Source organism: Plectropomus leopardus, chromosome 9 (assembly GCF_008729295.1).
Source record: "Plectropomus leopardus isolate mb chromosome 9, YSFRI_Pleo_2.0, whole genome shotgun sequence".
In the NCBI taxonomy this organism is placed as follows: domain Eukaryota; kingdom Metazoa; phylum Chordata; class Actinopteri; order Perciformes; family Serranidae; genus Plectropomus; species Plectropomus leopardus.
Window position 1 is genome coordinate 16,478,378 of NC_056471.1, and position 14,679 is coordinate 16,493,056.

Genomic DNA, 14,679 nt, shown 5'->3' on the forward strand with positions numbered 1-14,679 from the left:
AAAAGGCAGTGAAAACAACACAAATGTAAGTAGTCCCCAGCCTGCTCTGCTCCGCTGTACTATATTCTGCTCTGTAGCTTCCAGGATCGCTCAGGAGAGACTCATGTCCTCTCCAAACCATCTGTCACGCGTGCACACACAAGCACACCGAGCACCGTGGCATCACACACACTTCACACAGACTTCAATTATCAAACAGCTTTGCAGAGTGTCTGGGTAGTGCCGGTCGCTATGCTAATGCACTTACATATGCTAATTGCACAGCCAAATGTTGATTAGAAATGTCTGAGGAGGAAGTTCTTGTGACTCTCCTGTCAGCGGAAAGTAGACAGGGAGGCAGCAAGGTCCCAGGTGTGTGTACAGTGTGTGTGCGGGCGGGAAAATATGTTCTACTTATTGATTGCAACTGATCTGGTAACTATATGATTACTGACAGCGCTGTGACTTTGGCTTCACTCCAAAGAGGATGTGGATCTGATCCAGTTTCACAGTGAGATTCACTGCAGAAGTGTGACAGGTGAGAGCAGCACTGGAGTGGAGACAACAGCTGGATGGTGATTTAGAGGAAAGCCCTTTCATCACACTGTAAAGAGAATGAAAAAACACCTCGCAGGTACATTTATATTTAGCAGCTGTTTCCCTCCAATTATTCTCTTTTTAAAAGCAGGCTTTTTTGTGTGAGACTCTTTGTTTTATAAGCTCACTTTAAAACTTGATGCAGCGTGAAATCATCCTCGGTTAAGCAAAGCACTCCGCAATTTCTTCAAGATGAATAATATTATCAGTGCAAAGGAAATATGAACACATAAAGATGACAACTTTAATAATATTCATGAGAAAAGAAGTAGTTAAAGATAAATCCACCCCAAAGCCCCCTTTGTGAGTGCTGAAAGAGTGAAGGGAACATTTCTGCTGTCACTGCCCACAAATGCATTTTTATTTTGACTAATTCAAATTCTGTTGATGGACCTTTTTAATCTATGTGAATTCTGCTGTAAAATTTTCCATTTTCATCTGTCCAAACCCAATAAACATTGCAACACACTGCTGTGAGGAGACTGCTTTTAAATATTGAACCTCTGAGTGCTAATAATTGTGTTTGCAGAAAACACAGCATATGTTGCTCATGACTGAAGTTAATTGTAGTTTATTGTAATGGAATGTAGAATATGGTGATAAAAAGCCCAATAAAACTCAAAGATAAAACCAGAAAGAGGCGTTGCAGTTTAAACACTTTACTGAGCCATTAATTGGACTCTAGAGCTGCTGACAGATATTGGTTTAGTTTTACAGAACTGCACTATTGATGTGATGTTAGCTTCTATTAACTGGTATTTACAGTTGCGTCATTAACATCCTAAGGTATCCAATATTCAAATTAGAGCCTGACCAATACTGGGTTTTTGAGGTTGATACCATTATCAATACTTAAGGGTCTAAATCACCAGATAACATTTTTTGAAAGATGCCTTACAGTCTGTTACTAAAAAGGTGTGGCCAAGTTATGTGCTGAGCAGAACATTTCTCAGATGAAAAATAAACTTGTCAGTGCTTTCTTGATCTCATAAACAGATATCTGCATATGTGTGCAGAATCTGTAGGCGATGAGATGAGATTTTTGGTATCAAAAGCGTTTTGGTTTCTGTTTGTAGTCCGAGGCTGGCTTCAAGAGTGAATCAATCCCCACAGACCGCCATGTTAAAATGCCCAACTTTACAGAGGAAATAAAGCCTGGAACAAAAACAGTTCTGGTCTCTCTCCTAATTCATGACAACTGTGCGGTGAATATTTTTTAAATAACCCACCCGTTTAAATTGGATTAAGGCCCAAAGTTATGCATGTTTAACGGCGAGCTGCTTAGGTAACAAGCTGTTTGTGACGTGTCGCTAAAGCCAGTAGGTCACATCCACCCATGTCCTCCACAGCCTCAATCTCTCGCTCATACTTAGTCACTTCAGGCTCCAAAACACAAAGATGACTTCAAAACGGCAGTCCACTACTGTCACAATAAATACGTCCACTATTTGATACAGACTATGAGCAGATCACATTGGTCAAAATGCAATCTTGGAATCCATCGGCTATAGACTGACAATGAACAAGTTTAATATTAGCCTTTTTGTTTAATTTGTTTACATCCATAAGTAGATATGTTTGCAGATTAGCTGAAATGACCAGTCTACAAAAGAGAAAGTCTTGGGCCCTCGCCCACAGAGGCTATATCGTCATCAGTTGATAGCCGATGAGGCTGTGAGACTGGTGCTTTCTTAATATTACATTGTTGTATTAAAATTACATTCTGTAGGAGAGGCTAACTGGTTCAGGTCTTTCAGTCTTCACCATGGTGTGCTGATCAGACACAAATGAGACAGAACTTTTCTCTACCTGTGTGACCGACAAGAAACACATGCAAAGTCCACAGTACTATCAGGTTACAACTTATATTCAGTCTTAATATCACATCCTGTAAATAATCTCCAAATTAAACAGCAAATTCAAACAGACTACATGTACTGGTTATAGCCATGGAAGAAATATAAATAAATGATAATTGCTCCTTAATTGCTTCCTAAAGTCTCCCCGTTTTTTGTTTGGAGTTTTTCCTAACATTAATTTAGGGTATTAGATGGTGTCATATGTTCAGATTTTGGAGCCTTCTGATGCATATTACTAACTTGAAACTATAAAAATAAACTGACTTGGTGCCAAGATTGCATTTTGACCAATATGATCTGCCCACAGTCTGTATAAAAAAAAAAAAAAAAACTGACTTGACTTGACCATGTAATGGTGACACTGTTTCTAAATTCCCACTTAAAGTATCTTAAAATACTGGCCTGATAATGTATCAGCAGAATTCTAAATCTAAATCAGTCTGTTTGACATTTTGGGATTTAAATATACTGTCTTGCTGATAGTTTTGAGACCACTCACACATCTGTGTGTTAAGTCTGGCATTAGGTTAGCTTAGCATTAAGACTTGAAGCAAGAGTAAACAGCCAGCCTGGCTATCTATTATGGCAGTTTAAACTCTTATTCACCTATGATTATGTTATGAAGCCTAAAAACTTGTCTTTTTAAGCGTACTGTGTGAAACTGTTTGATTGTTGCAGCTTCCCAGCCAATGTTATCTGGAGCAAAGTCATAGAACTCTTAATTTCCAGCAGACAGGTGCAGAAAGTGACACTCTAAGACACGAAGTTGTGAATCCACACACAAAACACTGTGTGCTTAAGGACACCTGCCAAGGGTGAGAATAAAGCATGCTCTTGATGTATGCCTATATATATATAATAGGGATATATATTATATATATATATATATATATATATATATATAGTACCTTCATCTGAACTTCAAGGTATCTCTTCCAAGCCTCGCAAGCTGGCAGATCTGCATTTCTGCAATAAAACTCCAGGAGACAATCTGCTCTTGTTAATTTTTTGTTAAAGTGCCACCACACTATCCCAAAAATCTACCTCAGAAACTCACTATCTACAACTGTGTGTCTTATTGTTTTATTCATACACAAAAAATAAAAAGTGAAATCTGTGCTTTTAGGAGGGCAAAACCTGGTAACTTGACTGTATGAGGTCACTGCACCTGACTTTTGTTCCCCAAGAAATAGTTACGGCTGTAGCTCCCTTCAAAACACACAGAAACTTCTCATTGTGTGTGTGGATTAAACAAATGGGACAGACAGAGTCAGTGGGTGTGTTTTTGAACTTTGGACAGATCAAGACTAGTTGTTTTTAGTTTTTATGCTAAGCTAAGGTAATGGCTTCCTGGCTCAAGCTACTTAAAACATGGAGAGTGGCATTCATTTTCTCATTTCTCCTCAATTCAAGACACCAAATTTCCAAACTACGTCTTTAAGTGTTAGGCTGCACAATGACAAAAAAAAGTGTCTACGGAGCAGGATTTTGGAGTTAATTTGAATCTCAGTAAAACCGCAGATGCACTGGAGTACTTAAAGTCTGTGTGACAACTGAGCTGGGTAAACCCCTGTGCGACCTGGTGAATTAGTCATGGCCCACAGCCATTAGGCCTAATGTAGAATGTCTGTGCGTAATTACCTCTCCACACCGTAAACTTGTTTACAGCACCAAAGATGAGCAGCACAAAATGAGCACCCAGGGCCAGAGGGCGCAGCAAAAGAGTAGGAGGAGGAGGTACCATACAACACATACTCCCTGTCTACGCACACATACACACTCTCAGGCAGATAAACACACAATCACCAATATCGCCCAGGGCAGCGAAGAAGTAGGACAAAATCAAGTCGAAATAAAAATAAAACTGTTGTCTACGGTGAATTAAACAGCGTACACAGCACACAGCACTGCCTGTGTGATTTGAGCAGACAGTTGATGTTGTTTACAGCAGAAGTGATGCATCAGTGTGATCCACCCTCAGTTCCTCTGCATCATTTCTAAGAAAACGCACAGATTTACAAAGCTGATGGTGAAACGGTGTTTTACTAAAACGGAGAAACACACACAACCCCAATCTATGTTCATGCAGCTTTGTGACCCAATTCCAAGTGTTCGGTGTGGCGGAGAGACAAATGAGAGAGGGAGGGGCAGCAAGCTGAGGAGGCACGCACACATACACAGCACCCGTGTGTCAACACTCGTCGTATTTCATTACATATTTAAGAGCAGAGATAGGTGGGTGGGTGAGATGGAAAGATAGAGAGGGAGAGAGAGACAGAGAGAAAATGGGGGGAGTGAAGGATGAGGGGGAGAAAGAGTGATTCTGGGTGGGTGAGAGAGGGAGAAAGATGATGTCCTGCTGTTCTCTCTGCTCTTGATCATTTATACATCACACTGTTCTGTGTGTGTGTGCGTGTGTGTGCACGCGCGCGTCTGTGTTTTTGTGTGTACACAACTGCTGATATTCTCAACTGAGACAGAACTTCAGTGAGATGTCACTTCAGTATGACGCCCCCGTGCATGATCTTACTAATGTGTGTGTGTGTGTGTGTGTGTGTGAGCAAGAGAGAGATAAAGAGAGTGTGTGGGAGAGCGCGGGGATTTGGTGTCGAGTTAGAGTAGAGTGATGCCAAGCTCCACTCACAGTGCAGTTGGAATCATACTGTATGCATGTAACCTAATTAGCTGCATGTGCCATAAATCATTATGTTTCATGCATATAGTATTCACTAATTAGCTGTCTCTCTCTCTGATTTTGCCAACAGTGGATTTGCTGAAAGTTTTAAAGGGTCATTTCACCCAATTTACAAAAAAGTTTTCTCACTAGCTTGATTAATTGATTCATCTTCTGAGTTCTTTCTCAAGCAAAAATATCACACATCCTCTCATTGTGGCTGCTTTACTCAGTCTTATGTGCTATAGCAAATTAATCATATTTTGGGTTTTGGAGTGTAAAACCAAAAAAAATTGTAAAAAACCCCCCAAAAAAACAAACAAAAAAAAAACTTAAATCATTGACAGTCAGCAAGCATGCAGCGGACCAGGATCATAAAACCAAAGCAGCAAAATAGAATTCAGCCATCATTAATTTTATTTTTTACACCGGTGGGCAGCTTTTATAGCCTGAAAGGCCCAGGTGAGTTTAATCAAGCCAACGACCGTCCAGTTTCGGCCAAATGCCTGATGAACGCTACAGCGAGATAAGGGGTACTCTCAAATTGAGGGAGGCAGCTGAACCTAGAAATGGGTTTTTAGGTGTCAAATAAATGCCAGAAGAGGAACTTTACATCTTCTTTTTGGGATCATCACATGGTAGCTATTCTAGAGCATTCATTTACATCCAGTCCATTCCCATGTCTGACCCATCCAATACTTGCACTTTGTCACTGGATGTCAACATCAGACATGTCTGCCCAGAGGCCCCTTTCGCAACGATAAGATACACACTTGGCGGCGTCAGTTTGTAATGCCAGCGGCAACGACCATTATGTAAAGATTAAGGAAATCGGTATAGAGTAGGTGGGAGGGAAGGTGGATGGGAACAGCAGAAAACTTGACCACAAAGTTTTGTTGCCTAAACCTAAGGAAATAAAAGCAAAAATTACATGTTTTACCTATGTTGCAGGTTTATTTTGAACAATTCTGTATGCATGTAATGATCAGAAACTGTTCATTTCCTGTTAAAATAGAAGTAAATTTTAAAAAGACCTGATGCATGTATTCTATCACATGTACATGTATATAAGCGTAAATACACATGCCATCCCTGAATGTCCAAAACTGATTCAGGAGGGCACCTAGTGTGTCATATTTCGATATGTAGGTCCACTGACAAAATGGCTCAAGTTGGGATAAGATGTAATACTACATGATTTTTGTTGACAGAAAAGTTTGCCCAGTTGTCAGTGAAATACCTAAGTTGTAACTGAATGATTCATAATCAGATATTTAACATTAAAACATGTCTGCAGTTTCAAAATCTTTGTGCGATGCATAAACTAATATATAGACTTGCTTAAATCATTCCAAACAAACAAGTTAAATAAACATTTTCCCAGCAAAGCCTCCAATCAGCAGGTTTATCTTGTTTGAATTAGAGGAGCTGATGCTGTTAGAGTCAAATATTGGGACTGCCTTAAATGAATATTCTAGTTTAAGTTTTTGCCTGCATCTGTTTGCAGATAACTGTTTGTGAGTAGTGTGATCCTGAGCTGCAGAGATTTTGAAGTGATAAATGCATACATCTAACTGCACTCTGTCAAATAAATCATTTGAATAAAGTGAGATATTGATTCCGAAATAACTAAGCGGAGATTAATTTACCACCTCATACATTTATTCTGCTCGGCACATCAACAGCTGCCCTCACTGAAAACATAATCAAAAACCTACATCAAGCACTTTCAAACATGTTGAGTATTCAAATATATTCACTTTAAACAGTGCAAGACCACTTCTGCTGTCTGCACTCTGAATAGATGGGCGGGCTACAGGCAGACGCCGACTGAGCTGGCGTCCTGCTGTGTTCAGCCCTGTATGATCAGCGAACATCAGCATCACCTCACATCGCTGCCCGCCAAGGCCCGGGACCAGCGAGGGTTTTATCGGGAGGAGATTTATTGGCTTGTGGGGCAAAGGGAGGGGATCTATAGGAGGAACAGGAGAAGTAATCTGTCAGAAAGACAGGGATTACAGCAGGTGTGCCTAACAATGCTAATGTGAGAGAGAGGGGGAAAGAAATGGAGAGTGAGTGTAAATGCAAGACAGAAGGAAGAAATGTGTGTTTTTTAAGGTGTTTGTTTACCTGAGTGTCTTTATTTGTAATTCTTGGTGTGTGTGTGTGTGTGTGTGTGTGTGTGTGCGTGTGTGTGTGTGTGTGTGTGTGTGTGTGTGTGTGACATATGACTCTCAGAGAATGAGTGGGGACACAGCTCCCTCTATAATGACCCTTTAGAGAAGGAGGGTTTCTGGGAGGCTAGGTGGACATACCCTAACATGATGTGTGTGTGTCTGTGTGTGTGTGTGTGTGTGTGTGTGTGTGTGTGTGTGTGTGTGTGTGTGTGTGTGTGTGTGTGTGTCTGTGGAAAGGTGGGTGTGATGGATTGTGGGTGGATGGAAGGAGCTGACGCAGAGGAGCGATGACTTACAGGGGAAGAGAGAGGTCTGTACGGGGCTCAAATCAGAGCAGGAGTGGGGAGGAAAGGCCATCAATCACTCTGGCATCTATCGAGTGGGTTGAGGTGTTCGGGCTCCTATCCTGTGGGCCGTCAGAGGGGGCCTTGCATGTTAATTAAGGTTACAGGGGCTTAAACATCAGCAAATTAGCTGCGGTTCAACTGGGATGTCGCAACTGCGATAGTGAGTGCTACAAACCAACATGCACATACAAAACTCTCTTCATTGACATAAATGGAGGTGATTGCTGGAGTGTGTTCAGCATTGAAATATTAATGGTACTGGAGGCTTGCGTGCTCCTTTTCTCCTCTTCTTTTTTCTTCTGTCCTCTCTTCTTTTCCTCTCTTCCCCTCCCTCCCCTTATTTCCTCTCCTCTCCTTTCCTCCCTTCTTCTCTCTTCTCTTTTCCTCCTTTCCTCTCCTCTCCTTTTCTCAACCTTCTTCTCTTCTCTCTTTTCCTTTTTTCTTCTCTTATTTCTTCTTCTTTTCTATCATTTCATCAAATTTCTCTCCTTTCCTGTCTTCTTTGCTTTCTTTTTCTGTCTTTTGCTCTCTTTTTCTCCTTTCCTTTCCTCCATGCCACAGCTGTCCACAGAAGCAGTGTGGGGAAATAAGTGAGGAAAGCAGGGAAGCACTGCTGTCCACTAATGAATATGAATGAACTGTGTAATCAGTGTGTGTTCATGTCAACATGTGTTTGTGTAGGGGTGTGTGTGTGTGTGTGTGTGTGTGTGTGTGAGAGTGTGTGTGTGTGTGTGTGTGCGTGCGAACACACTCGCACATCTGCTCACAAGCCATTAACTAAGAAAGGTGACTATAGTTGGCTTTAATGGCAGGAAACCCACACAGACATCAAGGCTACACAGAGACACTATTAAAGGTGTACATCACAATGGCACTGATTCTCAGCGTTAAAACACTGAGTCTCAGACCCAATAAGTGTCACACAGCAAGGACAAGAAAACAAGCAGGACCTGCCGCCCTAATGTCGTAAATCATTTCACTCTGGCTTTTTGTTTTTCGCTTAGTGTTCCCCTGCTCATCCTTCATCCTCCTCTTTCCTCCTCCTCCTCTGCTTGTTATGGGAGATACTCAGGAAGAGAGAGAGGGAGCGAGGGATATTCCACATATGCATACAGTGAAGGCATTTATCATACGCACACACACACACACACACACACACACACACACACACACACACACCTAGGCATGTATGCTCACTTAAAAAAATTCAGAATGCAACGCAAGACGAATATGTCAAAAATAGTTATATTTTGACTCTGCAGAACACACACACAAATGCAATATCAAACAGCTCCAAACAGCCGTGACACACACACTTTGAAAAATCCCTGCAGCACATCCAGAGTCTTTAATCCTGTCTTTCTCAATCCCCTCTTTGCTTACTTCATCTCTCTCTCTCTCTCTCTTCCTTTCTTTCTTTCACTTTCATGCTCTTTCTCTCTTATCCGGCTCCCTGAACGTCTTGCTCATGTCTCAGTGACTCTGGCTGCAAACCTGCTGCTGCCAGCCTGCATCCCTACACCTGACAGCTAGCCAGCCGGGGAACAAGGGAGAGAGGGAGAGACAAAGTACACAGCTTGAAGTCAAACACACAGCAGGAGGCTGCGAAGTAAATGAGTGAAAAAATGAAAGGGAAAGCTGATGAGTGGAAGTAGGGCTGGGAGCTTGTGTCCTCTACACGAACAGAGCAGTTGGAAATTAACACAGGAGAGAGACAGGGGGTAATGTTGAGACAGAAAGAGAGGCAGTAATGGATGACTGTATAAGGAGAGGGATGGATGGATATATGGGGAAAGCTAGAGGAGAGTATGAATAAGAGATAGGGATACTCACACAAGCAGACATGCTCGCCCCGTTACAGACGACTACTTCCGTGCCTTGTTAGCTCCAAAACCACGCTGACATTGTTACAGCCCCGTTGTAACAGTATACGGGAATAAATATCTCCCCGTCTGCCTCCTCTCCTCTTTTTCTTCTTCTTTTTTTTAATCCTCTGGGGCTCCTTTTCCCCTTCTCCTCTCCTTCTTTCCTTCCCCTCCCCCTGCTTCTCCCTCTCCTCCTCCTCTTCTTCCCTCTGCTACACCTTTTCTCCCCGTATCTTCCTCCACAGTCCCTTGCTTTGCTCGCCCCAGCCCGGAGAGCCCCCTGCAAAGTCCCACTGTGTCCTGCTCAGTGCAAGCAGGGAAGCATGCGCTGCCTCTTCCTCCCTCACTGGCTCTCCATCGCTCTGTTTATGCCCCAACTCGCTCCCAAAAGCGACTCAGCCACTCTTTCCCCCCTCTGCACTCCCTGTTCGTCTAGAGTCCTCTTCCTCACTTTGCTGCTATCTTTGTCTCTCCCTCTCTTGTCTTACTGAAGCTGAAAAAAAGAGTCATGGCTTGCACCCCGCTAAAGTGCAACGACCGGACAAACAAAGAGAGGCAGGGAGAAGAAGAGGCAAAGCTGTGCAGCCAATAGCACAAGAGGGAGGCAGAAAGAGCGCTGGAAACAAAGAGTGGAAATAGCGCAAGAGCATTACAGACAGAAAGAGGGGATGGAAGAAGAGGGGGGAAAAACACACACAGACACACCCGCTCATTCAGCATCACACACATACAGACAGAGTGCTCCAGATATAGACCTATGACTTCATCAATTCGATCCCACGTGCAGTCACACACACACATGCATGCACACATGTGGAAGCACACACCAAGTCGGACTTGCTGAGTGCTCCAAATATAGCCTCATGACTTCATGGAGGAGCTACACCCCCGCCCCCGTATCCCGCCCCGCTTAAGAGACAGGGGAACTCATTTATATTGAATCAAGCTGAAGGAGAGAAAGAGAGAAAGAGAGAGAGAACATTCAGGACAAGACTGGGAATATTCCTCAGATGGATGGATAGAGAAAGAGACAGAGAGGAAGATGAATGGAAAGTGCAAATGCAGCTTTACTTTGAGGTACCCTTTATGGGTGTATTCTCTGTCTCTTTCATCGCTGCCCTTTCTTTAGCTTATTGTTCAAGTTCTGTGCCCCCTTTCTTTTCCCATTTTTCTCCACTTCTCACTTTCTTTACATTATTCAGGAATGTGTCTCTTTCTTCTCTCTGCCTCTCTCCTTTAACCAGCTTCAGTCTAACAACCAGCCTGACTTTAAACACACAGTTTTTCAGGCAGGTTGTGTTATGTGTCCACAGTGGTGTTTTTTGACATTTTTTTTACGCTTGCAGGCATTGGACGCTTGATGGGTGTGCCACTAAGCCTGTGAACTGTCTGCTTTCACATTTCTCATGGGACCAACATGGCAGCTTGTTTGGAAAGTTTCTCCTATATTACAGAAAGTGTGTTTCTGAAAATGGACCTGCACTTGTAAAGCCCCTTTCTAGTCTTTCAACCAATCAAAGCCCCTTAACACTACTTTTCTCATTCACCCATTCGCACACACATTCATACACTGGTGGCTAAGGATAACATATTATGTACCACCTGCTACCCAGTTACAGTAAACATTCATCCACATTCACACACCAATGGCACAACCATCGGGAGCAATTTGGGGCCGCTCTGCCTTCTGAGCCACAGCGGCCATGCAGTTGCTCAATCTGTCTTAATTTACGATTGGTTAGTTTAAAAGTTTTTTGGGGGGTTTCCAGAGGAGATGAGTCACACTGGATGCCCCTGATTTGCATAAAGTAGCCTAGATTCAACTTTATGCAAATGAGGAGTGGACACTGCAGCTCTCAAAATGCAATGCGGTGTTACTAGAATGCAGCTGCTGACATTAACAATGAATGAGAAGCTTAACAATGACGGCTCCTGTGGACAAGTACCTGTGTATCTCAAGCCAGTCATAAACATAGTATGTGGACAAACTCACCATACACTTATGTGTGATAATTGAACATTTCACTCAAAAAACATGTTGGTATTAGTAAGTTGCTACAATAGCTTCCAACCAAAAACTGTTTCCACAAGATCTATCAACGTGGCTGCAGGCTTTTCCCATTCAGGGGTGTTAAGTTGATATTCCAGTTCATCCCCAAAGGTGTTGGATAAGGTTAAGGTCAAGGCTCTTTCCAGGCCAGCCAAGTTCTTCCTCCCAAGTTTTGCTACTTTTTTTAAGAGCATAGAATCAGAAGAACCTAGCAAGACCAACCAAGATGATAGCACCGTCTCACCAATAATGCTGAAGCCCGCATTCACAACACCAGCCTGCATGACCAGTAAACAAATATAAAGTAATCCATCATGACTAAAGTATAAATGTAAGAGCCCACTTTACATTTTAAGTAATACAGAGAGAAATAATCATGATAGTAGACTGAACTATTAGTCTTTCATTCACTAACATAAAGGAGTTAAACCCACCTACACATCAGGAAGCAGACCGATTAAACCACTAACACAAAGATCGCCTCCTATTACATGCTGCAAAGCTTTCTAAGCTAACACAAGTGGGTCACTTCACACACATAAACCAGATTTAATGTCTTCTCCGCTTTCTCCTTTGATAAAACAAAAAAAATAATAATTTGGAATGATAAAATATTGAAATGGTTGAGTCAGATTGCTGCAAAGACTACCGGAATGGTCTTTCATGATTTTGGGTTGTAAAAACTAGTCTTTAGAAATAGATTTTTTGCATGAAGGGTTTGTTTTGTACATACAGAACAAGACACTGTACAATGGTTCAACCAGGCTGACAACTGAAAGGGCAGAAAGACACAAAAATACCTTTGAGCAACAGTTCAGTAAGAATAGAAGAAATCTCCTGTCAGTGGTACAAGAAAGTGGAAGCTTAGTATCAAAATCTGTGCACATCTGTGCAGAAGTTCCTGTTTCACTGTCAAGTGCACAATAATGCCTTAAACGAGCTGGCATTAACAGGCATGTTGCTTTAGCAAAGCTATTGTGAGAATTTCATAACAGAAATAGAAGTCTAGTTATACAGTTAGTCTAGTCTAGCATTATCGAGACTGCCGAGGGCCCAGTGAAAATAGACGAACTAAATATTTAGAGCCCAAGTGAAAGCACTGCTGTTGTTCGGTGTTAGTCAAAGGTCATTTACGCTTTTCTGAACTGTAAACCAAATTCAAAGTCCAAGAGCTAATAGTATTCTCCCCTGTGCATTGTAGAGACATTGTTTAATCATTCATCTTTTGGGGCGTAATCTTTTAATTAGGTGTCTGCACTGTACTGTTTTATCTGCTAAACTGGTCATTATTGAAGGAAACATCAGTATAACAGATAATTCTAAACTTTTAAATGACAGTATATATTTCTTTAGTGCAGCGTTTCCCAAACCTCTCCTCGAGTACCTTTTCTCTTGCATGTCTTAGATCTCTCCATGCTGCACCACAGCTAAATTAAACAATCATCTCGTTATAAGGCAGCTTCAGGAGTTCATAATGAGTTGATCATTTAAATTGCTTTATAGTATATCGATCTATCCTGAATATGCTTTACAGAAAGTTAATACAAGAGAATGCAACTGTTGGCAGTTCAGTTACACATCTTCTTTCTCATTAACTCTTTGTATACTTCCACAAAGGTGGCTTGTACCTGGCTTTGTGCATGATATGTCGCACTGAAACACAATATGGGCTTCCCCAAACTGTTGCCACAAAAAAAAATGAAACAAAGGGTTTTGCCTGAACCATTAAAAACAGCTCCAGAGCAAAATCATCAGGGGTGTCCACATACTTTTATGTAGGGAGTTGCACAATATCATCCTCTCTGGTTGCATAGACTTTGAATACAGTGCACTCTAGTGGCAAGACACAGCTATTCCAAGCTCCACATATGTTCTTGTCTGAGACACACACACTTCCCTCCACAGATGCGGGAACCTATAAAACAATTTGCTGCATATACTGAAAGGGCATTGCAGTCTCAGAGCATAAAATATCTTCTAAGTCACACACACACACACGCTCCCAGCCAGGGTGGAATTATAATACATCCAAAGTCATGAGCCTGAAACCAAACGCAAGAGTGCAGACTGCAGATTTTAAAGTGCTGGTGGGAGGAGAGGATGAAGAGAGTGGAAGCTGTAATGCTGTGCGAGAGAGAGATGGAGTGAGAGAAAGAAGGATAAGAGCCTGGGCCGACCCTCCCCTCTTCCCTGCACTACACGCTTTATCCATTACCGCTGAGAGAGACAGCCACTGAAAGTTTCTCAATCCTCTGAGACGGAAGAGGGTGGAGGGACTCTCTTCCTTTCTTTCCCTCTCTTTATCTATCTCACGCACACACACAGCTAACGTTGTGGTACTGCTGCTGAGGGAAGGAGAGAAGAAGAGTGGATCCCACAGCATCACTCACTGTGTGAAACAGACTATGGCAGCACCCAAAAAACATAGAGAAAGGTAGAAATAAGATATTGGTAGAAAGACATGCAGACAGGAAGAGAGAAATAAGTCATAGCGAGTACAGGCGAGTGAAGTGGGGTCAAGTCTTTTTACACAGATGCTATTTTAAACTCCATTTTCACCCAATCCCTTAACAGCTGATTACACATGTCAGGACCAGACAGTTACTTTGGACTGCAAACCTCCACCACTCTTCTCATTTGTACGGTCTGTGTGTGACACATCTCCAAAGTGAATCTCCCAAAGTCTCTGAGCTCTTAGAGGTTGAACATTTTGCATTGAAAAGAGACGTTTAAAAGACTTCTTTACTGGTGTCAGGATATTATTTGTATGCTAAATGTATATGCACATATGCAAATACAACTACATGCCTCATACATATTACATCCATGCTTGTATGTATATCACACCAGCACTAATGTTTCCAGATGTGTTCAGGCTTTGTGTGAGTGTTTGAAGTGGTTGCTCCGTGGGATAATGGAAATCCTGAGGGGCCCATATCAATGAGGGCTTAGCTTGCCCCCCCCATTAGCAGCTGTGCTAGCCTCAGCACACTGTCAGCTCAATAGTGAAAGGTTAAGACCATGGGACATTGCCAAATGACTGAGGGCCCCATAGGTCCTCTGTCTGGAGCATAAACATGGAGCAATAAGTGTAATTATGGAGTTTTGAATGCAGTTTGCGCAAATATGCA

The 14,679-nt window shown here is 42.2% G+C and overlaps 1 protein-coding gene across 4 annotated transcripts in view; it reads right to left on the reverse strand.

The window, feature by feature from the left end:
• Nucleotides 1-14,679, reverse strand: part of LOC121948230 (amyloid-beta A4 precursor protein-binding family B member 2) — a 49,299-nt gene that overhangs the window by 21,471 nt on the left and 13,149 nt on the right. The gene's annotated exons all lie outside the window — the stretch shown is intronic.